This window comes from Pararge aegeria, chromosome 16 (genome assembly GCF_905163445.1).
Source record: "Pararge aegeria chromosome 16, ilParAegt1.1, whole genome shotgun sequence".
NCBI lineage: Eukaryota > Metazoa > Arthropoda > Insecta > Lepidoptera > Nymphalidae > Pararge > Pararge aegeria.
In genome coordinates this window covers 16,383,459-16,408,654 of record NC_053195.1, presented here as the reverse complement: position 1 = coordinate 16,408,654, position 25,196 = coordinate 16,383,459, and the positions used below count along the sequence as shown (strand labels likewise).

At 36.7% G+C, this 25,196-nt stretch overlaps 1 protein-coding gene across 2 annotated transcripts in view; it reads left to right on the top strand.

Moving 5' to 3' along the window:
- Positions 1 to 25,196, top strand: part of LOC120630515 (protein trapped in endoderm-1) — a 62,562-nt gene that overhangs the window by 29,493 nt on the left and 7,873 nt on the right. The window lies entirely within an intron of this gene.

Here is a 25,196-nt window from a genome sequence, read left to right as displayed (position 1 = left end):
GAGTTGGCAGCGGACATAACTTAACGATAGGCCGGATATAAGTCCCGTTCTTAGTTTTTATTTGAACTACGCGGACAACTCCATCTTTGCCAGGTAGCACCTTAGTAATGACCCCAAGTGGCCACTGTAAGGGCGGCGCGTTTTGTACAATAACTATCACAACAGTCCCTATTGAAAGCGGATTCGTGGGAGTGTTCCACTTTTGACGCACTTGCAAATTGTGCAGATATTCCGTTCTGAATCTCTTCCAGAATGACTGAACCAGAGAATCCAATAAAGAAAATCTAGACAAAAGACCAGCGCGTTCTCCAGTTACGTCTGGAGCTGGAATGAATTCCAAAGGTACGGTTGAAAGATAATGCGAAGGCGTTAGCGCGGAGGGTTCAGAGGGATCTGAACTTAAAACATACAGAGGTCGACTGTTAAGTACAGCCTCAATTTCATTAAGTACAGTAAGCATTTCCTCGTATGTCAGAATTTGTTTGCCGATTACGCGAAAAAGTAGAGTTTTAACACTTTTAATATTACTCTCCCAGACTCCTCCAAAATGGCTTGCAGTTGGTGCATTAAGTTTCCAATCTATACGATATTTAGCTAATTCGGAACTAAAGTCCTTATAATAATCTTCTGACTTTAAAAAGGTATGTAACTCATTCAAATAAGCCTTGGATGAAACGAAATTGGTCCCTTGGTCTGAATACAGGACTTCGCAATTTCCTCTCCTGGCCTGGAATCTTTTAAAACAATTTAAGAAGGCGGAGGAACTCAGATCAGAGGCTAGCTCTATATGAACCGCCTTTGTAACCAAACAAACAAATAGGCATATATATGCCTTCTGACTACGTATGCCGCGTTTCCTAGTCAATGTGATATAGAGAGGTCCAGCGTAATCTACACCTGTGTGTAGGAATGCCTTACTTTTCTCTATCCTACACTTAGGAAGGTCAGACATAAGTGGAAATGTAGGCTTAGGATTATGCCTAAAACATGCATTGCACTTATGTATGCGTTGACGTACCACACAACGAGCGGATAATATCCAATATTTTTGTCTCAATATAGACAGAAGCAATTGAGGGCCAGCGTGTGAATGATTACGATGATAGTGATCAATTAACAGATCTATTATGTGTCCCTTCTTGGGTAATAAAATTGGGTGTTTATGCGAGTAATCTAACGACGAGTAAGCAAGACGTCCACCCACCCGAAGAATGTCCTCAGAAACAAAAGGAAATAATTTTCGTAATTTTGACGAACATGGTTTATTATTTTTAATGTTGTCAATATCAGTCTGAAAGACTGAGCGTTGTATTGTGCGAATTATCAGTAATTCAGCTGCATTGATATCTTCAGCTGTAATAATATCTCTGCGCGGAAGTTTTTTCATGAATCTGAGTACATAAATCGTGGCGTGAAGAAATTTAGTCCAAGAAGAACATTTAGATCCAAGCTTTATAATTGTATATTCATCGTGCGATATTATTAAGTGCGTTGTAGTTTTCTCCTCAGGTAATGAAGAAACCTGATGAGAGGAAAACTTTATTATGGGCCACTCTTCTGAAGATAAAGACAACCATGGGGGACCCTTAAACCAAAGGTCGTGTTTTGAAAACTGTGTGGGCATAAGGCCACGAGACACACAGTCCGCGGGGTTTTGAACACCAGGTATGTGATAAAAGTTCACCTTAATTGATGTCAATAGCGTATGAATTTGAGAGATGCGGTTAGCCACATATGTATTAAACCTGTGTGGCGAAGAGAGTGCCCAACAAAGGGCGACTTCTGAATCAGAAAACGCGAGTACTTCCTTTATTTTGATGCGGGTTGACAATATATTATATACTGAATTTACAAGTCGAGCAAGCAATACTATTCCATTTAACTCTAACCTAGCTAGCGTGACCGTTGGTTTTACCGGTGCTACGCGGGATTTAGAGCAAATAAGTGTAATTATAGGCCTTTGATTTCTGTTTTTAACGTATAAGTATAAAACAGAGCCAAATGCTTGCTCACTAGCGTCAGAGAATGCGAGAAGATAAATTTCAGAAGTGTCTTCTATTCCAACATGACGAGGATACTTAAGATTCTGAATAATAGGCAGTTCAATTATATAATTTTGCCATCTTTCACATATGTGTTGAGGGGGACACTCGTCCCATCCTATTTTTAGAAGCCATAACTCCTTTATGAGTAATTTAGCGAATAAAATGACTGGACCAACAAGACCTAGAACGTCATAAAGACGCGCGGTAGCTGAAAGTATAGCTCTTTTGGTACAATCACTTTGCGGTTGCGAAACTCTAAAAATAAATTCATCAGATGCGGGAAGCCAATGAAGACCAAGAATCTTAAAAGAGTCATCAGTGTCAAGAGAGATCGACTCAGATTGGCGGTGAAATGAAGGAATGTGTCCGAGCAATTCAGTCGAATTGCTGGTCCATTTCACTAAGTCAAATCCACCAGCCTTAAACAGTTGTATCAACTCTTTAGCTATCTTTACCGCTTCATTTAGAGATGAGGCGGAAGAAGCTAGGTCGTCCATGTAGACGTCTCTCTCAACCACTGATGCAGCGAGAGGCCATTGCTGGCGCTCGTCACTAGCCAGCTGGCGCAGTGTGCGTAATGCCAAAAAGGGCGATGAGCGGAGACCAAAGGTCACTCGAGTAAATTCATACATTTCAAGTGGGTCCTTTGGTGAAGATCGATAAATAATGCGTTGATATTTGCGGTGCGGAGAATTGACATATATAGACAAATACATTTGTCGGACGTCAGCAAAAAATGCGATGCGGAAAATGCGGACATTCAAAAGAATGTTAAATATGTCTGCTTGCAAATTGCAACCAGTATACAAAATATCATTTAAAGATAATTTCCTATTTGCGGAGGGTTCTTCTATTTTAAGAAGAGAATAATCAGTGGGACAAGAACCATCTAGTACGATTCGTACCTTGGTACTCTTGTCTTCGCGTATCACTGGATGATGCGCTAAGATATAACCTGGTGAAGCAGGTTCATCAGGTGGTAAGCGTTTGAGGATACCCTTATCAAGGTAATCCTTAATAACTTCATTATATCTAATATGAAGTTCGGGATCTCTAATGAATCGTTTTTCCAGATTGAGAAAACGCTTCTTTGCGGTAAAATACGAATCACCTAATAAATTAGGATCTTCTTTAAAGGGAAGATCTACCGAATATGCTCCGTCCTGTTGGCGTACAGTGGAAGCCGTATATATGTCCTCACACCTTTGTTCATCAGGACTTAAGAATTTGCGGGAAGGAGGCTCTTCTATTGTCCAAAATCTCTCTAACATTTTATCTAAAGGTTCACTCGTGAAAAAACACAAAGCGCGGGAATTATTAGGTTTAGATAAAATAGGTGCATCGCCCATAATTATATAACCCAAAGAGGTTTCAAATGCGGAAGGCATATTTTCATAACCATTTATTTTATCAGCCATTGCTATTTTGCGATACACATTTACCCCTAGTAATATATCAATTGGACCAGGTTCTGCGAAATCATCATCAGCCAGAGGTAAATTTTTAATAAGACCATCAATGGCTGTGATGTCTACATGAGAGTCAGGCAGTTGAGAAGTGATTCGCTCAACTACAAGAGGGCGTATTGAGTATTCATTCGCGTCATTAAAACGAGATTTAAACGTAAATTCTGAAACACCAATTATTTTTTGCGATACTCCGCCGATGCCTTGAACTTCAGAAAAACGACTCTGAAAGCTAATAGGTAGCGAATATTTTTCACAGCAACTAATTGAAACGTAATCTCTTTGCGATGCGGGATCCACTAGGCATCTTATAAGATGTGCACAATTATTTTTGTCATACACTCTTATTTTCGCAGTACCTAACAAAGTGGTTGTTGTGACGCGTTCTAAACAATCATATGATACGTTACATACCAAAGTGGTATTTGTGGTCTGAGACATAAAATTATTTTTATTTAGTGTATTTTCACTAGAGGAGCTTGTCGAAGGTGCCTCAGTAATAACTGATGACACGCGAGGCGAATTAATTGCGTTAGGAGATGAGGGCGGTTTACCTATGTTAGATTTGGACGTTTTAGGTAATAAATCTTTAGCGTTGTAATTATTGCGTTCAAAATGCAATTCAGTATGATGTGATACCGATGAGCACCTTTTACAGTTTCGCTGAGAAGAGCAGTTTAAAGTTTTATGATGAGTCGATAAACATCGGTTACAAAAGTTATTATTTTTTACATGTAAATGCCGCTCATGCGGAGACAACTTCATAAATGCAGGGCAAGAATAAAGATGTGTGTGTTGACCAATTTTACACAAACTGCAAGCTGCACTATTTAAAGTATTTACAGTTTTTGTACTTACAAAACTTTTGGTAGAAGGCTTCGGAATCGAATTCCCCTTATATCTATTTTGAGGTAATTCTAATCCTTTATTAAGAGAGCGCGACATTACTTTATTCTGTTCCTTCACAAATTCTATAAGACTCCTATAGGTAGGAATTTGTTTTTTGCGATTTATTATCTCAAACATTTTAACTGTATCAGCATCTAATTTAAGCGTGGCTAAGTGAAAGAATATAAAATCAGTAAGATCGATTTTTAATTGTTTGAGAGCTTCTACTGAAGAATTAAATGTATTTATAAAGCTATCTAATGAATTAGCATTAGTACTAGCAAGCGGTTTAAATTGCAATAATTGGTTTAAATAAGCGCAGGCTAACGAACGCGGATCGTCGTATTTTTGTATTAACGCCTCCCAAATAATAGGATAATTTTCTGCGGTGGCTGGCAATCCTGCACATACAGATGCGGCTTTCCCTTTTAACCTACCAACTAAATAAAATACCTTTTCATTATTGGTTAAGTTAGGATTATCATGTATCATGTTTTTAAACTGCTGGTAGAACAAAGGAAATTTAGTTAACTGACCGTCAAACTCCATTAAGTCTATAGGCGGAAGATGGGATTTTAATTTAGGAAAACTAGAGATAGGACGTGCGCTGTCATTCTCTGAACTAGTATTATCAACATTAGAGTGACGCTCCATTATTTGTTTGACATAGCAAAACATTTCTTCAAATGAAGTCCACGATTGGTAATTAATCATAGCCTTTGGATTCAACATTAACTGCGCCTCATTGAATAAATCTAAATTTAACTCAAACTCTTTGCGTAAAGTGTCTATGTTTGAAGCCTGAGACAATAAAGAAGGCAGCTTACTGCTGTCCGATTCGACTTGAATAGCGGTGTCAAACATTCTTTGCATACGAGCAAATATAACGTCCCGTTTGCCTTCCAACAACCGTAACTTACATTCTTCCTTGCTATATGGACTTGGTGAAGAAACCTGCTCTGGTTTATTCATTCTGAAGGAGTAAACCGAATTATAAAAATAAAAATATAATAAAAAAGGTGTATATGTGTTTGCAAATGCGTTAAGAAATGCGTAAAATATATAAAGTAGTTGCAGTCTTATAATAATAAACACACAACCCCTTTATAGACGCGAGCGGTTAAATACAAGTGTTATAATGCTATTTTAAAAACTAAACCGGGCAAAGAACTAGGTATAACAATTAACAAGTTAGCGGTCATGCGTGACCTTGAATGCAGCGAGCGACAAAAACGACTGCGGCCGAGCGCATTGTTTGGTAGGTATGATGCGTTTGAAATAGATATCTTTACCTACGATTCATCCGTTTTTAATACTAAGTAGCGGGGTAAAACTATATAGAAATACGAAGCAAGCGGTGCGGAAAAGAGATATATAATTATAAAATACTTAGTACTTCTTTACTTAGTAAACAAAACGTTAAATCTATTATGTAGACAATATCTTAGCGGTATTAAACTTACAAACTGAACTAGTGAATACCTACAATATGGCGTACTTTAAGTTGCATAGACTAATAATAATTCCGAACTTTAAAGTCATAGAATGTAATGATTAACGATAATTTAAATCCTAAAATTATGAATTTAAATCGAATCGGCCGATCTTCGGATCGAATGACTAAAATTTATGAAATTCTATGGAAGTGATCAAATATTTTTTATGAAATCGGCTCGAAGTGACCAAATTTTATGGTGACGCCATTTTTACTTTCGGGGAATCATCACCATAAAATGGTATTTATTTTCTTTGTAAATTTAGTGGACTGTATATTTTAGGTTTTGCTGGATTCTTTTCCCCTTTTTTAATGTTTAAACTATGGCTTTAAAGGATATAGAACAAGGGATAACTAGGGTTGGACAGAAAAGTATTTGCACGTGGACTTACAGTTCGTCGTAATGTAGTTCTCTTGATTTCTCGTCACTTCACAAGGTTTCACAGGTTATCACTAAACACTAAAGCACTGATGTAGGTTTAAATACTATTAATCGTCCAGTATAAGGTTCTTTGGCCGGCCGACCATGCGGTTTTATTGAATGGATGAGCGGAAGATTGACGTGCGTTTGCCGCGGATATAGGTGTGCAACTAATTGGCGGCGTGATGCGGGCAGATAAGGATGCGGAAATATAAAAAATGGAGGATGGAAATCCATAGTGTAGCCATTATCTATTACTTCGACCACAGATTAATGAGAATTTATCAAGCAGTTTGTGTGTGTGTGTATCATGTGTGTAGCTACCGGATGTAACGATATGGATACAGGATACTCATTCTCATGGTGTCATTTAATTACTCTTTAGTTTCAATTATTTTTCAAATATCAAAAAATCTTTTGTGAATAAATTAACAGCAAAAAAAAAATTTTTGTAGCAGTATGTACTCGTATGTATCTTTGTTATTTTTTTATATTATTAACCTACTAATGAAAGCTTTATTCGCAATACAAGACAGGTACGGAAAAGTGAACTATACTGTGGAAAAGAACATAACGCTTATAAAATTTTATACAATTTTAGCGTGCTTTTAATAATGAATTTTCTCTGGTCTGGTCTGGTGGGAGGCTTCGGCCGTGGCTAGTTACCCTACCAACAAAGACGTGCCGCTAAGCGATTTAGTGTTCCGGTGCGATGTCGCGTAGAGACTTATTAGGGGTCTGACTACCATAAATATAAATATACTACGACCATACACACATCGCCATCTAGTCCCAAATCAAAGTAAGCGTAGCTTGTGTTATGGGTACTAAGATAACTGATGAATATTTTTTATGAATAATATACATAAATCCTTATAATATATAGATAAACAACCAGACACTGAAAAACATTCATGTTCATCACACAAATATTGTCCAGTTGTGGGAATCGAACCCACGGCCTTGGACTCAGGAAGCAGGGTCGCTGCCCACTGCGCCAATCGGCCGTCACTAACAGGTTAACCCGCTACTATCTTAGACTGCATTATAACTTACCACCAGGTGAGATTGCAATCAAGGGCTTGTAATAGAATTTGAAAAGGTTTTCGCCAATAAATAATACTTCAAAAAGGTTTACTATGGTGTTTTTTTGAAATATATTGGTCACCAAACCACTGTAGTACAAGATTTGTTCGCTCGCAATTGAGGAGACGTTTTCGCTTATCAAACTCTGTATCGTCAAAGTAAAATAAACCGAATATCATCCATGTTAGAGTTGCAAATCCTGTAAGTGATATTTGTTTTTCAAACGTTCCTTCTGTCAAAAGTCCAATCTGAAGCATTGTAGGCAAATTTGAGCTTTAATACATAATAAATAAGATCCATTTTAGAGTTTAAGAGTTGTCAAATTTGAAATTAAGTCCGCTATAGAAAACATATATATATATAATACTTGTTGTTGCCCGCGACTTCTTTCGCATTTGTTTTGGTTTTTTTTTGAAATCATTATTATACTTAGGCCAAATTTAATAACCATAAAAATGGTTATAGTATCTTAGTTAACCTTAAAAGAGTGACATTATATTTAATATATAATTTACTAGCGTACCCAGCCCGCTTCGCCGGGCTAGATTTTGCTTTATTTTATTTAAATAATAAACTTACTTCATTATTTTTTTTATTTAAGTCTCATAATATATTAAATCATTTATTTCTCTCCGTATTCATTCCCTTGTATTCTCTTCTCGAGCGGGTGAAGATCATTATCTACACCCATGTACACCCAACAATAGAATATCATAATAGTAAATAAAAGTTGTATTTGACAGTTTGACGGTTCAAAAATAGGAGTGCTCCGATCGTCACCAAATTTTACAGGATTACTCGCCAGGTCAATACGGAGATTCCCTGAAACTTTTATTGAAATCGGTCCAGCCGTTTCGGAGCCTATACGAAACATACCCACACACTTTCTCTTTTCTATATAAAGATTACATAGTTTAAAAAAAAAAAACAAATGAAAATAAAAAGATTTTATTTTAACTTTTAAATGGGAACAATTCCATTATACGCAATTTTTTAACACAGCGCACGCAACAGAAGGTCTCAAAAGGAATCATTTTTCCCGTTTTTACAACGTTTTTCATTGATACTCCGCTCTTACGTGACGTTATATACGCTACTAGCGGACACTCGCGACTTCGTCCGCGCATTTAGTACCTACTTAAATATAACAGTTCTGGAGGAGGCCTTGACCTTGAAAAAGGGTTCTTCATAACGGAGTTTTTTTATTTAATTATTAAAACGATTATTATTTTTTTTTCACTTAAAATTAAGGATAAATATGAAACTATGTAAATGTATGAAGAAATAAAAGGCTTTTTTATTTTTATTTTTATTTAAATATAACAGTTGTACATATGCTGCCGCGGACTTTTTTGTAGGCATTATCAATCTCTACAACTTTTCTGTAGAACTCAATCATATATCTCTCATCGTTAAGGCAGCGTTCGTAAGAGACGATTTCGATCGACCGTTTTTTTTCCTAATTACTTTGCAAACCGAAAGAATCGAAATATCGATTCTTTTTTCGGTTTTCAGGTTAATATAGCTGATGACACTCGACAGTAACGTAGCTTTCTATGGGTGAAATAATTTTAAAAATCGGTTCAGTAGCTCCAGAGATCACCCCTTACAACGTCACAAACTGACAATTGTTACCTCTATATAATATTAGTGTAGATGAATAAGCCTTCCCCGATTAATGGGATATCGAACTAAAAAATATAGTTTTTCCATTCGAACTAGTATTTCCTGAGATGAGTGCATACAACTAAACAAACTCTCCATCTTTATAATATAGATTCAGTGTAGGTTACGATAAGCCTGGCTTGTCCTCAAGGATAACATTCCTAAAAAAAAGATTAAAAAAAAAAAAATATTAGTGGAGCGCATTTGAGCAAGTAGCAATGTGACGTAAACGAGGAACGGTCTGAACAGCAATAAATAACTCGCAGACATTTATACACTCCTTGAGTGTTCCCACATATTATTTTTATTTCACGATACTCAAGCGTTTGCGGGGGGAAGGGGGGCACTGCGCATGCGTATTGCTTTTATCTTTTATTCCTTCCGGGATAACATGCGCCTTGTTCAACTGACATCTTTACGGTTGGCTTTCCGTCAGTGATGGTGCTATGTGCGTGCATTTGTGTGAAAAACGAATTCCTCGATACGATAATCATAGTCATTTATATGCAAAAAACATTTGAAATTACAGATGTTACAAAACTGATACAGAACTACGTTTTAGCCCATTTAATAAAAAGTAATTTAGAGGCATGCAAATTTTAACTTAAAAAAAAATTAAAAACATATTCAGATTTAGATTACGTCAATTATATAAATCAATTAATTACAATGTACAGACACAGCCATCTCTATTATTATAATTTAATGAAGGTCACAGGATGCAGTAGATGTGACATGTTTCAAGTCATTGTTTTGGCCTACCTAGCTTTGTTTTAATGTTGCTGAAGTGTTTGTTACCTTAAAATTTCGTTGGTTACCTTTTACTGGTCTGGCAGTTACATATCTAAACCCGTACCATGTCTTTGCCGGTAGGATAACTAGCCACTGCTAAAGCACTCACCAGATAAAGTCAAGAAGTTATAAATTCCCAAATCTTATAAGACCACAGCCCACACAACTGTTCCTGGGAGATCGTTTTCCTGGAATAAAAAGTAGCCTATATTACTCTCTGTCCTTTCAACTAACTCTATGCCAAAAACTTTGTTGATAAGTTTTTAAGTTAGGGCGTAAAGAAAAGACAAAAAAAAACAAGTCTACTTTTGCATTTATAATATAAAAAAAAACCTCTTATTTATATCTAATGTAATGTAACAGTTTAACATAACTCATTACTAACTCATCACTATACATTTTCTTCATCAATTTTCTTGCCACATTTGTCGGTATCTGAACATTTTATTCCCGCCATTTTTATAATTTTAATTCTATTTTTATTTTTAATACCTCCTCTTCGATATGGGGTCCTGTCATTTAGAATTCCTACTTCGACTTATATCGACCACAAATTATGAACAATTTTGGCCCGTTTAATTAAAAAAAAAGGTATCTTATACGTACAGTATCTCTTAACAGACGGAGGCAGTATTAATGCCTGATTTCACTAATGACGATCAAGGCAATGCGTAGGTGTGGTATTTAGTGTTTTTTTTATAAAATTAGAATTTTTTGTATCGATGTAGTGTTTTTAAAAAAAAAATATTTTTCCATCTGTCAAGTGTCAGTTTACGAGCTCCTTAAACGTAACGCACCACCGAATCGATGTTCCACCACCACCGGACAGTAACTCCAGATGGCGCTTAACCTCTTTAGTCTTCACCCATGAATTGTTGAAACGTATTTAATCTAGGTATCGGCCAAATCATTAGCCAAATTATTTATCTTGCTCTATGTGTATAACTCACATACAGAGACCTGTAACTACTTTTTTCTATGGGGTGCAATAAAAGTGTACTCATTCATTAATTCATATATTCATTAATTAATTAATTAATTCATTCATTCATTCATTCATTCATTCATTCATTCATTCGTTCATTCATAGGCATCCGATTTTTATATATCATACATTCTATAAAACTATTGCTCGGGTTATATATTGGTATTGCGATTTGAGATATTGATTCGTTTACGTCACGCTACAGCATTCGCTCGAGCTCTCTTTCAAGTTTCAAGTACTCCAAGATTGCAGGACGATTTATTGCCTCTGAACTGGCTTTGATTTCAAAGCTTGCATTCAACGTTCCTTGTAATTTGGAAAAAAAAAATCTGCATGCTATAAAGCGGACAATCATTTAGTCAGAATTATGGGCAAGAGCGACCGTTTCGCTGTGATTCTACATGTATATTAAGAAGACATTATTAGTTAATGAATGCTCGTTTTCACTAACGACGAACGAGGTTTTGGCCGTGGCTAGGTCACCACCCTACCGACAAAGACATGCCGCTAAGCGATTTAGAAAACGCAAAACATGTCGCGTAGAAAACGATCAGGCGTATGATACCATACTCCCTAACAGGTTAGCCCGCTACCAGCTTAGATTGCATCTGCACTTACCACCAGGTGAGATTTCAGTCAAGGGCTAACTTATAGTGGATGAAAAAAAGAAGATACCTAGTCATACCTTTCACCAATCGATTTGCACAAGGCAACACATACAACCTAACTTGTCTATGGTTCTCGCCATAAGGTTTGGTATTTTGTGTTTGAATATTAAAATTATAAATTAAAAAAAAACGTATTCATAGTTTTTTATTATTTCAGTTTATAGCTGAAAGTGCATATCTATGCACTTTGAGCTATAAAGTGACATTTAAGTATTTTTTTAAGTAAGGTTAAGATTAAATTATTTAAAAAGTTATCCAAATGTCTATTCATCAAGCGAAATATTAACTTAAACAGCATTAATAGTTTAAGTTCTTTCAATCTGCAATCTCAAACCCTGGCGGTACAGTGATGATGCACTCTAAGATGGTAGCGGGCTAACCTAGTATGGCAGCTATATTAAAACCATACGGTTCTTATGCGGTTTCTACGCGACATCGTACCGGAATGCTACATCGCTTAGCTGCACTTCTTTGTCGGTAGGGTGGATACTAGCCACGGCCGAAGCAAGACCAGACTTGAAAAAATTCAGAAATCATTAATCCCCTAATTGCCCCTACCAGATACCCTGTCCCTGAAACCGGAACCCTTACCTTGAAAACGCAGCGGTAACCGCTGCGCTATGGAGGTCATGTAACCAAAATTGCAAACCACAGAATTCGGTACACTACTACAGTAAGGTGTTTTCCGCAAAAACAAGGATACTACTTTAGTAACGGGTTTATTTGTGATTTTCAAACATAGTGGCGTGATCTTCATACATGCATAAAAACATGTACGACTCCAACGTCCACTTTAGCTTCGCGACTCGTTGTCGGTAACTCTAGTTCTTCTACGGATCTTCTCATTTTTGATTTGATCACGTAAAAATATACTTCGAACAGTGCGTGTTGCCAGTGATGACTTACGGCTCGTGGTCGCTAACTATGGGCCTCATACAGTGGCGTGCACAGAGTTTTTGACCAGGGTATGCAAAAAGAAGGAAGATGCCATAAAATAGAAAAATCCTTCGCATTTATGAGTTATGCAAAAATTTTGCAGAGCTTTTGTGCATGTATGAAGTGCACGCCACTGGCCTCATAAGAAGGCTCAGAGTCACTCAGCGGGCGATGGAGAAAGCTATGATAGGGGTATGTCTACGTGATCGAATGAGAATGAGAAGATCCGTCGAAGAACTAGACCTACCGACATAGCTCAGCGAGTCGCGAACCTAAAGTTGCAATGGGCAGGGCACATAGCTCGGAGAACCGATGGACGTTTGGGTCTTAAGGTGCTGGAATGGCGACCCGTAAACGCAGTGTAGGTTGGCCCCCGACGAGGTGGATAAATGACATCCGGCGAGTCGCTGGGAGCCGCCGGAGGCAAGCGGCCCAGGACCGTGGATTGTGGAACTTTCTACAATAGACCCATGTCCAGCAGTGGACATCAATTGGTTGAAATGATGATGATGACGTAAAAATACTTCTAGCATAGCTCCCTGCATCGCCCGCACAGTGACTGAGCCTTTTACACACTACAATTATTAAAGGAAGCCATAAAAAGAAATGACGAAGGGGCTGTAAAAAGTCTTGAGAGTCAAAATATTCATAACACGTTGCAGCAGTTAAAATAAGAAACAAAGAAACGGTTGATTTTTAAAACAATAATTATAGAACGGGAATTCCTTACAAGGACTCTGATTTATGTTGCCTTTTTTTAAAAACATCTCAATATGTATATTTTGAAAATGTGCAGCGAGTTTGTTTGTTTAGACTTTATTAAAACGCTCGACGAAAAACATTTCGAATAGCTTTTACTTTTCGATAAATACGTCAAAGCTTTTTAAATATAACTTTCTTTGTGTTTCCCAAACTTTTTAGGAACTAAATTTTATATGTCCCTTTAGCTCTAGATGCCCTAGATGGTCAAAAAATTTACCAAAAATCTCTAGGATCTTTGGAGCAATGTAAAGGGCTGAATTAAAGTCAAAAGTAAAAGTCAAAGTCAAAAATATCTTTATTCAAGTAGGCCCATAGGTGGCACTTTTGATGCGTACATAAGAATTTCACGGGAGATGATGGCGATAACCACATTTGTAAACTTAAAACTAAAGCTACGACCTGGTCTAAGAAGAAGCCCACAACAAACTTAGCCGGGTGTTTTTTTTTGTTATCACCATCTCACAATGTCATTTTAAATTATTAGAAGAGCAACCTGGTTAGAGCAATAATTTACACCCAAGCTTTTTTATCGTTTACGTAGTCCTTTATACTATAATAGGACTTTTCTATAAGCTTACGTTTAATACAAACTTTGAACTTTTTAAGAGACATCTCCAAGATATTATTGTAGAATTCAACAGAGTGACATTAAGGATGATGCTAAATTTAATGAGGTCGAAAGAACTTAAACTATTAATATAGTTTATACTTTTATAGTTCGCTTGACGCAGTTGGGTTTCCAAGGTGCTGGAAGTGGAATGGTGCTCCGCACAGGTAAACGCAGCGTTGGTCGGCCCCCAACGAGGTGGACAGACGACATCATACGAGTCGCTGGGAGCCGCTGTAAATAAGCGGCTCAGGACCGTGGATTTTGGAACTCCCTACAAAAGATCTATGTCCAGCAGTGGACTCCAATCGGTTGAAGTGCTGATGATGATGATAAGTTGGCTCGACGAAAAGCTATTTGATTAACTTTTTACTTGTCAATAAATATGACAATAGTTTAAATTACTATACTAATATATAATATATTTTGAAATATATCTTTTTTGGTGTTTCCCAAATGATTAACAAAATACTAAATTATCTATGCACTTTTAACTATGTAAATTTGCTCTGTGGTGTACAATAAAAGTGTATTCATTCATTCATTCATTCATTCAAATCTACCAAAGATCCTAGAGCTAGCTAGCATCCTAGAGTTTGGCTAGATAGAACTAGATAATGCTTCATAATAGAATTGTTATCAATGTGTTAAATATCTATTTTTCTATTGTTAGTGTCGTTTTTTCAACAAACGTAGAATAAGGTGAAAGTTAAAAAATTTAAATATTTTTATCTTGTTACGCCAAAGAAGTATAAATTCTAACGCGTGTACATAAGTAGACACGTTTTTATTACCTTCACTTGTATGTATGTTTGTAACCGGCTTCTTAGGGCGCGATTTTGACCCACTTTGAACGATCAGATTTGATTCAAACTTTGTAGTCATATCGAGGACCGATGACAATACACTAATCTGAGTAGATTATTGCAATTTTCAATATAAAAAATAAGATTTTTTTTAGTTTTTTCGAACTATTAATTACAATTACTACAGCGCCAAAAATTTTATTTAAAAAAAAGCGTGGGGTGCTTTTTAAGATATTATCAAAATAATAATCACTCTACTCATATCTGTCAATAAAATATTTATAACTATTGAATGCACCCCACGCTTTTTTTTACAATAAAATATTTTTTTTTACTCACACTATTATTAATTTATATTTATTGAAATTTTTAACACTATTCTTAATTTAAATTTATTAAAATTTATTTTCTATTTTTTAGTTCGGTTTTCTATAAAAAGCGTGTTTTTTAGTTTTTTTTAAACTATTATTTATTTGATAAGGTTATTTTGTATATTACAATTTAACACTGATTTATGTCAGAAATAGAGTTGTAAAATGCGGGTTTTGACAATTCTAATTTAAACTAACTCCATCAAAACGCCCCGTTATACAAGTAAGAATGTTTTAGTTGTAGCGTCGTATTTTAAGCGATGACGATGCATTTCAATTTGACGCCCTATTGTTAGATTGTAATAAGTTGTATAAAATATTCCGAGTGCATTGTGTGGAGTGATGCATCATAATAAAGGTTTAAAGGCGAGTTAACTTGTTGAGGGTATCGGTGTTTAAAATAATTTGGGTACTCCATACGAGTCATTGAATACTTTTTTTTTAATATGAAGCTTTAAGTGCATACCGCAATCGATGGATACTTAAATAAATAAATAAATATACTACGACAATACACACATCACCATCTAGCCTCAAAGTAAGCGTAGCTTGTGTTATGGGTACTAAGATGACTGTTGAATGTTTTTATGAATAATATACATAAATACTTATAATATGCAGATAAACACCCAGATACTGAATCAATCAGAAATCTTTTGGGAATCGAACCCACGGAGTCAGAAAGCAGGGTCGCTGCCAACTGCGCCACTCGGCCGACAGATACTTAAATAGTTCCCTTTATTGACAAACTGGGGAAGTGGTTGGCGCTGTGGTCTTATAAGTGAGAGATCCAGGGTTCTATCTCCGGCGAGAGCAATTGGGAACTTATTATTTTGGATTTTTCACTGGTCAGGTCGGATGCTTCGGTCGTGGCCTGTTACCACCTTTTTTTTTTTCTTTGTCTTTTTGTTTTGTGGAAATGCTTTATACCGGAACCTTAAATCGTATTGCACGTCTTTGTCGGTGTGGGGTGGAACACCCTTTTGACAAAGACGTGCTGTCTTAGTCAATTTCATATCTTTAAACCAGAAAAAACCATACAAAACATCGATCGGAAAATCTAGTGTATAAATTGCGTCGCCAATCAAGACGTAATAGTTTAAAGTAAATGCGGAGCTTCTTTGACTCTATCTATCCTTAGAACTGTTCGCAGACAAGCACTGGTGTATCCCTAGTTATGTATATATACCTATATATATTAAAATTATAAATGCAAAAGTGTTGACCTGTGTTTCCCTGCAAATTTTGCATTTATACCACTAGTAGGGAAAGAGCGATGCACAACGAGAGCTAAGCCGCGGGCAGAGATTGTTGATTGTCGATTATAACCTCTGTCCTTTTGGGCAGGACAGAGGTCATGTAGGGCTCGTTTACCCAAACTAAAACCCACCACGGCAGCAGGTCGCACGACGCTTTAGTAGACGTCCAGGGAACCAGTTGTATACTTCCCGGACGTTTACCAAGGCCTTTTACCACCCTACCGACAAAGTAAGGTCCAGCGGTTCAGGTTTTAAGATTGAGATTGTTAAGGTTATCTTATCTTATATCTTTAAACGAGCAATTCTTGTGTATATATATTTAATTGGAATCTCGGAATCGGCTCCAACGATTTTCATGAAATTTAGCATACAGGGGGTTTAAGGGGGCGATAAATCGATCTCGCTAGAATTCATTTTTAGAAAATTTAATTTTATTCGTGTTTTATCGATAAATATATATTAGTCCTATGTTTATGCACGCCACAGAGTACAACTATATAATTCAGAAATTATAAATTCCCAATTTTCCAGTGTTATATTAGGTACTTTGTACTGTGTACAGCAGGATGCGGAAACAGAGAAGACATTTTGAGTGCACCAAGTCGCTGGTAAATGAAATAAATTGCAGCCAACCGTTTACCATGTTGGTATGTTTCGATTCACACCTCTTTAACACATAAAAAAAAAATTAACAACCTAAAAGTTTATTTATCACAAACAAGCAGTCTTTCGGCGCGATGAAGAATTAATTATTAAAAATTTTACGACTCCACGGTTTTTACTGATCCGTTTGTTTTTATTAGGCTTTCGATTCATTTAACGAATGAGGAATTGACGTGTGTGTAAAATAATTTACAAGTTATTTGTGTTGGTTGCGTCTGATTTGAATCCCATTTGGAGTTCAACAGCTTTAATTAAATGAAAAATATTATTAGCCAAATTAGGGTTGTCATTTAGTTTTTTTTTTAATTGTATCAAGCAACACTTACAAATTACAACCCTGTGTCCATCAACCTGAGGCGTAGGTGCTAACCCTCATGTGTCTGTAATTTCACCGGCAACCAGGAAACCATAATTCCAACCAGGAAAGCAGGAACCAAACACTTCGAAGGACGTGCAAGGAACACGTCTTATATAAAAAACTAATAGTTCAAAAAAACTAAAAAACACGTTTGATATAAAAAACTTAACTACGTAATTTCTACCTTTTAGTTTAGTTATAAAAGCGTGATATCTTATTTTTTTATAGCAAAATGAATCGGTTAGCCATTCACCATCAGATTTGTTAAAGACAATGGATGGAAATTAAAATTAACATCAATCCTTATTGACTATAGATGAAAATTAAATAAATTAACAAAAATCTTATTTTGCCAATTGAAAAATGGAATAATCTTAGCAAATTAGTGTTTCGTCATTGGTTCTCAATATATCTACGAAGTTTAAACATAATATACTTTATAATAAATAATATTTTTTTTTCTATGTACTTTGTGTGGTGTACACTAATATACAGGTGAAGCTAATATAATACGAGTATAAGGCGTGTAAAAAGTGCCGCCTATGAACCTGAGTGATCAAGCAAACCCCGGGAGAGGAGTTTAGTTCAGCTGTGGACTCCTGTAGACTGTTGGTGATGATAAGAAATGCAATATGGATAAAAAAAACTTTTTAGCTTCATTATTAGTACAGATACCTATCCGAGCAAGGAGAGCATACAACTGTTTTTGCATTCAGCGGAACTAATTATCGACCAGGTAGTTTTTCACAGTTTTTCGCCCAACGGTTCTATATAATTAGTTTGTTCAACATAGGTGTTAATCTCCGTTAAGTGTGCGCTTTCACAGTTTCTAGTAGCACATGTAAATATTTGCACGCCATCAAATAAATACTGATTTGAGGATAGCGTAATTCCGTGCGTGACGCCTTTGAAGTTTAAAAATAGCGTTTTAAATTCGATGTTCTTTTTTTTCGGTAATGCTTCTCCAATCTGCAGTGTACCAGCTTTCTAAGTCCAAGGCTGTGGGTTCGATTCCCACAATTGGAAAATGTTTGTCTGATGAGCATGAATGTTTTACGGTGTCTGGGTGTTTAACTGTGCATTATATATTCATCAGTCATCTTAGTACCCATAACACAAGCCAAGCTTGCATTGGGGCTAGATGGCGATGTGTGTATTATTGTAGTATATTGCCGTAGTATATATATATATACATATCCCTATCCCTATCCCTATCTCTACTTAATATTATAAATGTGAATGTAAGTTTGTTTGTTACGCTTTCACGCAAAAACTACTAAACCGATCATCACGAAACTTTGTACACATATTCCTTAATATAGAATTAATATAGGATGCTTTTTATCCCGAAATTAAGCACAGTTCTCTCGGGGAACACGAAAGTGTTTGACGATTATACACCAGGCTGAGCTATCCTAAATACATAAAGTGCTACCACATTTATGAGGCACATGTATTTCGAAAAACAAAAACAAAAGCGGACGAAGTCGCGGGCAACAGCTAGTATTATCGTCATCTTAATCATTCCCAAACGATTACCTACTACAGGGCTCGGGCCTTGTCTCAGAAAGAAGGGAGATTTTTCTTTTTGTTTATAATCAGAATCGTAAGAGTTTAGACAGTACTCCAACCACACTGGCCAAATGCAGACTTCGAAGGCTTTTGAGAATATTACAAAGAAATCTCAGACATGTCAGGTTTCCTAACCGTGTTTTTCTTCCTTGTGAAAGTAAGACAAGTTGATAGCTTAGTTAGAGCGCAAAGGAACCGCACAAACAAACAAATATAGGCAATTGTATATTATTTTATAACAAATTCCCGAATGAAATCTTTGAGATGTCTCTCAATAAGTTCAAAGTTTACATAAAAACGTAAGCTTACAGAAAAATCCTATTATAATTTTAAGTATTACTTAAACGATAAAAAAGCTTGCGTGTGAATTGCTCTAACTTCATAGCTTTATATTAATTTACTGTGAGATGGTGATAACATAAATAAAATTATCCGGCTAAGTTTGTTGTGGGCTCTTAGACCACGGCGAGTTTGGAACCCTCGTAGCTTTAGGTTTAAGTTAGCGAAAGAAGTTATCACCATCCCCTTACAATTATGTAAACATATGTATGAACGCTTCATAAGTGCCTGTTATAGGCCTACATTAATAGAGAAATTTTGAATTTGAATTCGAATTCGAAATTTGAATTTTGTATTTGAATAAGCAAACACATTTTCGCATTTATAACATTAGTAGTGATACCGCGAATCAGCCTTCCTATCTCATACAATGTTAAACCGCGCCCTATTTGCTGTAAAAATGAGCCCATTGATGAGGTCGGGTCAGGAACCGCGGCACAAAGAGCTCTTTGTGGACGGATCTGTAGGGCGCGGGCCCTCGAGTTGCCTTGCTTTATTTGTGCATTTCGCTTTCATGTTCGCCCGCTGAGGATGTTCTAAGCGATGGTGATATCATCAAGCTTCGTGACGACATCTGGCGGAGAAGCCATTTGAGTTTTCAGTTTGAGCGTGACATTGTTACAGAAAACGAGTAGACAGATCAGACTGTTCCAACACCTCGGGACCCCAACCTTTGGCTCTCCGTGATATTTTTACAGAAAACGAGTCCAGATCAGACTGTTCCAACACCTCGGGACCCCAACCTTTGGCTCTCCGTGATATTTTTACAGAAAACGAGTCCAGATCAGACTGTTCCAACACCTCGGGACCCCAACCTTTGGCTCTCCGTGACAATTTTACAGAAAACGAGTCCAGATCAGACTGTTCCAACACCTTGGGGCCCCAAGCTCTCCAAACTTTGTGCCTGTCCATTGCTACGTAAGCTCCACTACTCGTTGAACTATGTTGATAACTATATTGATAGCTCTGGTTCTTCTATGGATCTCTTTATTCCTGGCTCCTGCAAAGGCAGTAGACAATTTTCTCCTTGGGGAAAGTATGAACATTACTCTTCTCCTACAGCATTAACTTTAGCCTCAACTCTCCGAGGATGGGCGCACAAGTGGAAATAATATCCAAATAATATAAGTGTGAAGTGGTTATAGCCAGATAGGTGATACAACTTCGGCTTCACTTTCCGGGGCGGTGTTCCTTACTTCTCTAAGTTGCGTATGTGCGTTTTAAGCAATTAAAATATCTCAAACTTTTACGGTTAAGGAAAACATCGTGACGAAACCTGCATCTCTGAGAGTTCTCCGTAATGTTATGGAGCCAGCATGGTGGACTACGGCCTAAACCTTTCTCATCTTGGGGGGGGGGGGGGGGGGACCCGTGTCTTGTAGTGGGCCGGTAATTTATATGATGATACCGGTTTTTTTTTTACTACTACTTTACCCGGTTACCGTGCTTTGGCGGGTGGACACGTTAATTTATATGTATATATATATTTCTTTGTATAATTTTTGAGCTATTTATGTATTATTGGTATGTATAGTTTATGTTATGACTGATAATTTTTCCATAATTATTTTGCGTGTAACTATTATGAAAACTGGATTGTGCAATATGTCAAAAATAATAAGTTATAACATAAACCACTGGAGGAGATTGCTTAAAGCGTTTTTGTGCATTTAAATTAAAAAAAAACCGCCTTTGTGCATTTAAATTTTAGTTTTTAATAATAGCAGATGCCCCGCAAGCGGAGGGTGAATGTTTTTATTAAACATTTTTTTTAATTAAGCATTGAATGAATGAATTAATGAATAAACTTTTATTGTACAACACATAAACATATAGAAAACATTGTTAAGAATTTTAAAAAAATATGTTAATCAATAAGTGATAATAATAATAATAATTTATTTGCAAGAATGTTTGTACAATATCAAGATGTTAGTAAACAATACAGTCAGAGAGGGCATAAAATTCTACTTAATTAATAGTGTGCAAATTTGGGTCATGGATAGAGAAAGATTCATTTCAAAAGACAAAATTAAAAAAAATATATATCTTCACTTAATTAAATGTCAAATAAGATTAAAATTAACACCACAAACACATATAATAAAATTATGTAGTCAATGAACAGACAAAACAATAACTATGGGAATATTTATTGATTTGTCTTTTCATCGCCCACCTGCTAAATATTATTACACATATATTATTTGGATTTTATTTCCACTTTCCGCCAGTGCTCTGAGAGTTGATAAAGCTGTGGGAGAAGATAATTTTTTATTGCTACTAGCCGTGCTGAACGATTAATCTACTTGTATAGATGTAAATATGCACTCATGCATGTAGTGATACGAAATCAACGAATCAATCTAACAGTTTAGTTTTTGCCACTCGCTCTTGTTTTAACTGTTAAACCATTATAATGATTTGTGTGCGCCATAAACCGTAACAACAGTGTCACTGGCTCGTTAAACATAAACTAACTTTCATCTCAAGTTTTATTTGCGTGCTGTTTATATCATATCGTTACACATCCTTTGATGCGTAATGTTACTCTACATTTTTTATGATTGGTTTTGAGTGTTTAATTTTTATTGAAGTTAAACTTCTTTAGGCGCGACTAGGGTGTAACTCAGATTTCTTTCTGACGGAAGTAATGCTTACGTACGCCAGCTAGTGGCAAATATCATAATCAATTAGGATTATTTATTTCCAATATTTTAAATTCTAAATTTACTTGTTCATTTATTACTTTTGTAATAAATAAGTTATTAATAAATTTTCTGACGATTGCGGCATTCTATGCTATCCATGACAAGGTTATATAGACATCTGCTATTCTAACCTTAAATTTTCTACTCCCAATTATTCTATTTAACAAAAGAAAATATTTATTAAAATGTGAAAGTGATATTAATGAATTTTAAATAGAATATAAAATGAAATACTGAATATAAATACTATTTCATTCACGTAGGAAACGCCTCAATAGCATAGCCTAGCCTAGATTAAGGTGATTCCTAAGAGAAAAAAAAGTTTCACGAACTCGTGACGACGACTTTAGGACGTTAGGTGCCGTCTAAAGTTACGACACCGATTCGTCGGATCGTAAAGTTTAAAGGACTCGTAAACTGACACTTGTCAGATGCAAAAAGTATAAATTCGGTTCATTTTTGATAACTCAATAAATCCATAAGAAATAAGAAAAATATGATAATACAAACACAATATACCACACCTTGTGGCAAGAATCGTTGCAAGTTAGGTTATATAATAATAATACATAAATAAAAAAATAATAATAATTGTAAAGCGATATAACTTGCTTCAACAGTAAAGGAAATCATCGTGACGAAACCTGCATGTCTAAAAGTTCTCCATACGGTTCTTAAAGGTGTGTGGAGTCCACCAATCCGCACTGGGCCAACGTGGTGGATTACAGCCTTAACCCCTCCTCATTGTGGGAGGAGTCCCTTGCCGTGTAGTGCAATTTCATCTGGTGGGAGGCTTTGGCCGTGGCTAGTTACCACCCTGACAAAGACGTGCCACTAAGCCAGTTAGTGTTCCGGTGCGATGTCGCGTAAACCGATTAGGGGTATGACTACCATACTCCCTAACAGGTTAGCCCGCTGCCATCTTAGACAGCATCATCGCCTACCACAAGGCGAGATTGAAGTCAAGGGCTAACTTGTAGTGGAATAAAAAAATGTGAGCCAGATTGCTTAGCCCAGTATTCCCTGAGCAAATTGTGTAATGTGTAATCAAGGGGCTGTAGCTTGGAGAACTTAGCTTATCTTATCCGAGGGCAAACATTTGTTTCTCACGGTGCGGTGTTAGTAAAGTGGTGAGTGCTTTTTAAGCGGGCGATAACAGCCACTTTACGGTTTGATTCGTTTCATTCGGTTTGTTATTACTGCGTTATCGGGTGTTGGGAGGGCCGACCGATAGGGTTCGATCGCGCCTTCGCCTGACCATAAATTCAAGGATCGTCATCTGTAGGATAAAAAACTATAAAACTAATTGTACCACAAAAACAGAATTACTTTTGTGGTTGGGCAGCAAAGTTTCTTGTTCCCAGTCTTTTAACAATGTGTTGGTGCAAAGGCGGCCTCGTCACTTAAAGTGGTCTTTTACAGGAAACTAAGCGTAAGACGCTATCATTAAAACTATACTATGATAATTGCCATTTAGCCCCAAAGTGAGCGAAGCTTGTGTTATGGGTAAGATAGCTGATGAATATTTTTATGAGTATAATCTTTATATATATATTTCTTGTGTGCGTGTGTATGTCACTGAACTCCTCCTAAACGGCTGGACCGATTTGAATGATTTTTTTAGTATGCGTTTGGGTGGCACCCTGGATGGTTTAGATTCACAAATCAGCCCGACAGATGGCGCTGGGGTCCGCTAGTACACATGTAAATAACTCACCAAATTGCACCCTCTTGCTCTATGTGTATATCTCCAACTACTTTTTTTATTGGTGTACAATAAAAGTGCACTCATTCATTCATTCGTTCATTCATAAATACTTGTAATGTACAGATAAACACCCAGACACTGAAAAACAATCATGTTTATTACACAAACATTTTCCAGTTGTGGGAATCGAACCCACGGGCTTGGGCTCGGAAAGCAGGGTCGCTGCCCACTGCGCCAGTCGGCAGTCCCTTTGCTTAAAACGCACATAACTTAGAAAAGTTAGCGGTGCGTACTCGGCCCCTCGATAGTAAAGTCGAAATCTTACACGCTGGGCTATGATAGCTTGATGAGTTTGGTTATATTTAATTAAACAGTGTACATGGCTACTCTCGGAATGAGAGATAAGGCCGTAGTCTACAACTCTGGCCAAGTGCGTTGTAGAAGACTTCACACGCCTCGAAAGTGAAGTCGAGTGAGTGGGCAGGAGCCCACTGTGCCATCACCGCTTCTACTAAATCATCATAAATTACTTCACTACAAACACGAAGAACATAGGTGCCCATTAAAAATAAAACACTGGAACTCCCGTTTACTACCTACTCAGTAAGATCGTTAGACGAGTAACGGCTCCTTCCAGAATAAAAAAACGTAAAAACTAATCCCTCCTTATGATGCTGTGAGCCAGTTTTATGTTTATGATCCAATCCAATAGTTCGTTGTAAAATAATAAAACGGAACTAATTTCTAACGTGGCCCGCATGATAAAAAAAATACCAGATGCGAGTAAAACAGGGCACCCAAGTATTAATTATCTATTTCTTACGGGAAATTAAAGCACGTAGGTTTTTGATAGTTTTCCTTTTACTGTGAGAACAGCCGACTGGCGCAGAGGGCAACGACCCTACTTTCTGAGTCCTACAAACTCCCACAACTGGAAAATGTAATGAACATGATTGTTTTTCAGTGTCTTGGCGTTTATCTGTATATTATAAGGATTTTTGTGTATTATATTCATAAAAATATTCAAGAGCTATCTTAGTACCCATAACACAAGGTACGCTTCCTTTGGGGCTAGGTGGCGATACAACAATACACTGTCGTAGTATATTTATTTTATGTATTTTTTTTTTTTAAATATCACTAGATTCAACGGTGAAGCAAACCTGCTTGGCTAAGAGTGCTCCATAGTGTTCTTATCGGTGTGGCGTCCACCGATCCGCACTGGGCCAGCGTGGTGGACCACGGCCTTAACCCCTTCTCATTGTGAAGGACACCCGTGCTCTGTAGTGGGCCGGTAATGGGTTGATATGATGATGATGATACATCCACAGACAGACACGTAAAATTTATGACGCCCCTCCCACCCCCTTTTTACGTCGGTTAAAAACGCAGCTTTTGAGCAGATTTCCTTTACCGTTGAAGCATATACATTTAACTAGCTGTTGCCCGCGACTTCGTCTGCGTTTGATTTTGTTTTTTGATGTGGCATTCAATTAAGTAGTGTTCTAAAAAAATTTTAAGTTTCCAGTATCGCTAAGCCTTAAATGAGGGGTTTGCTGCTGTCCGCTGAGGAGTTCTGTCCTCCATCTCCAA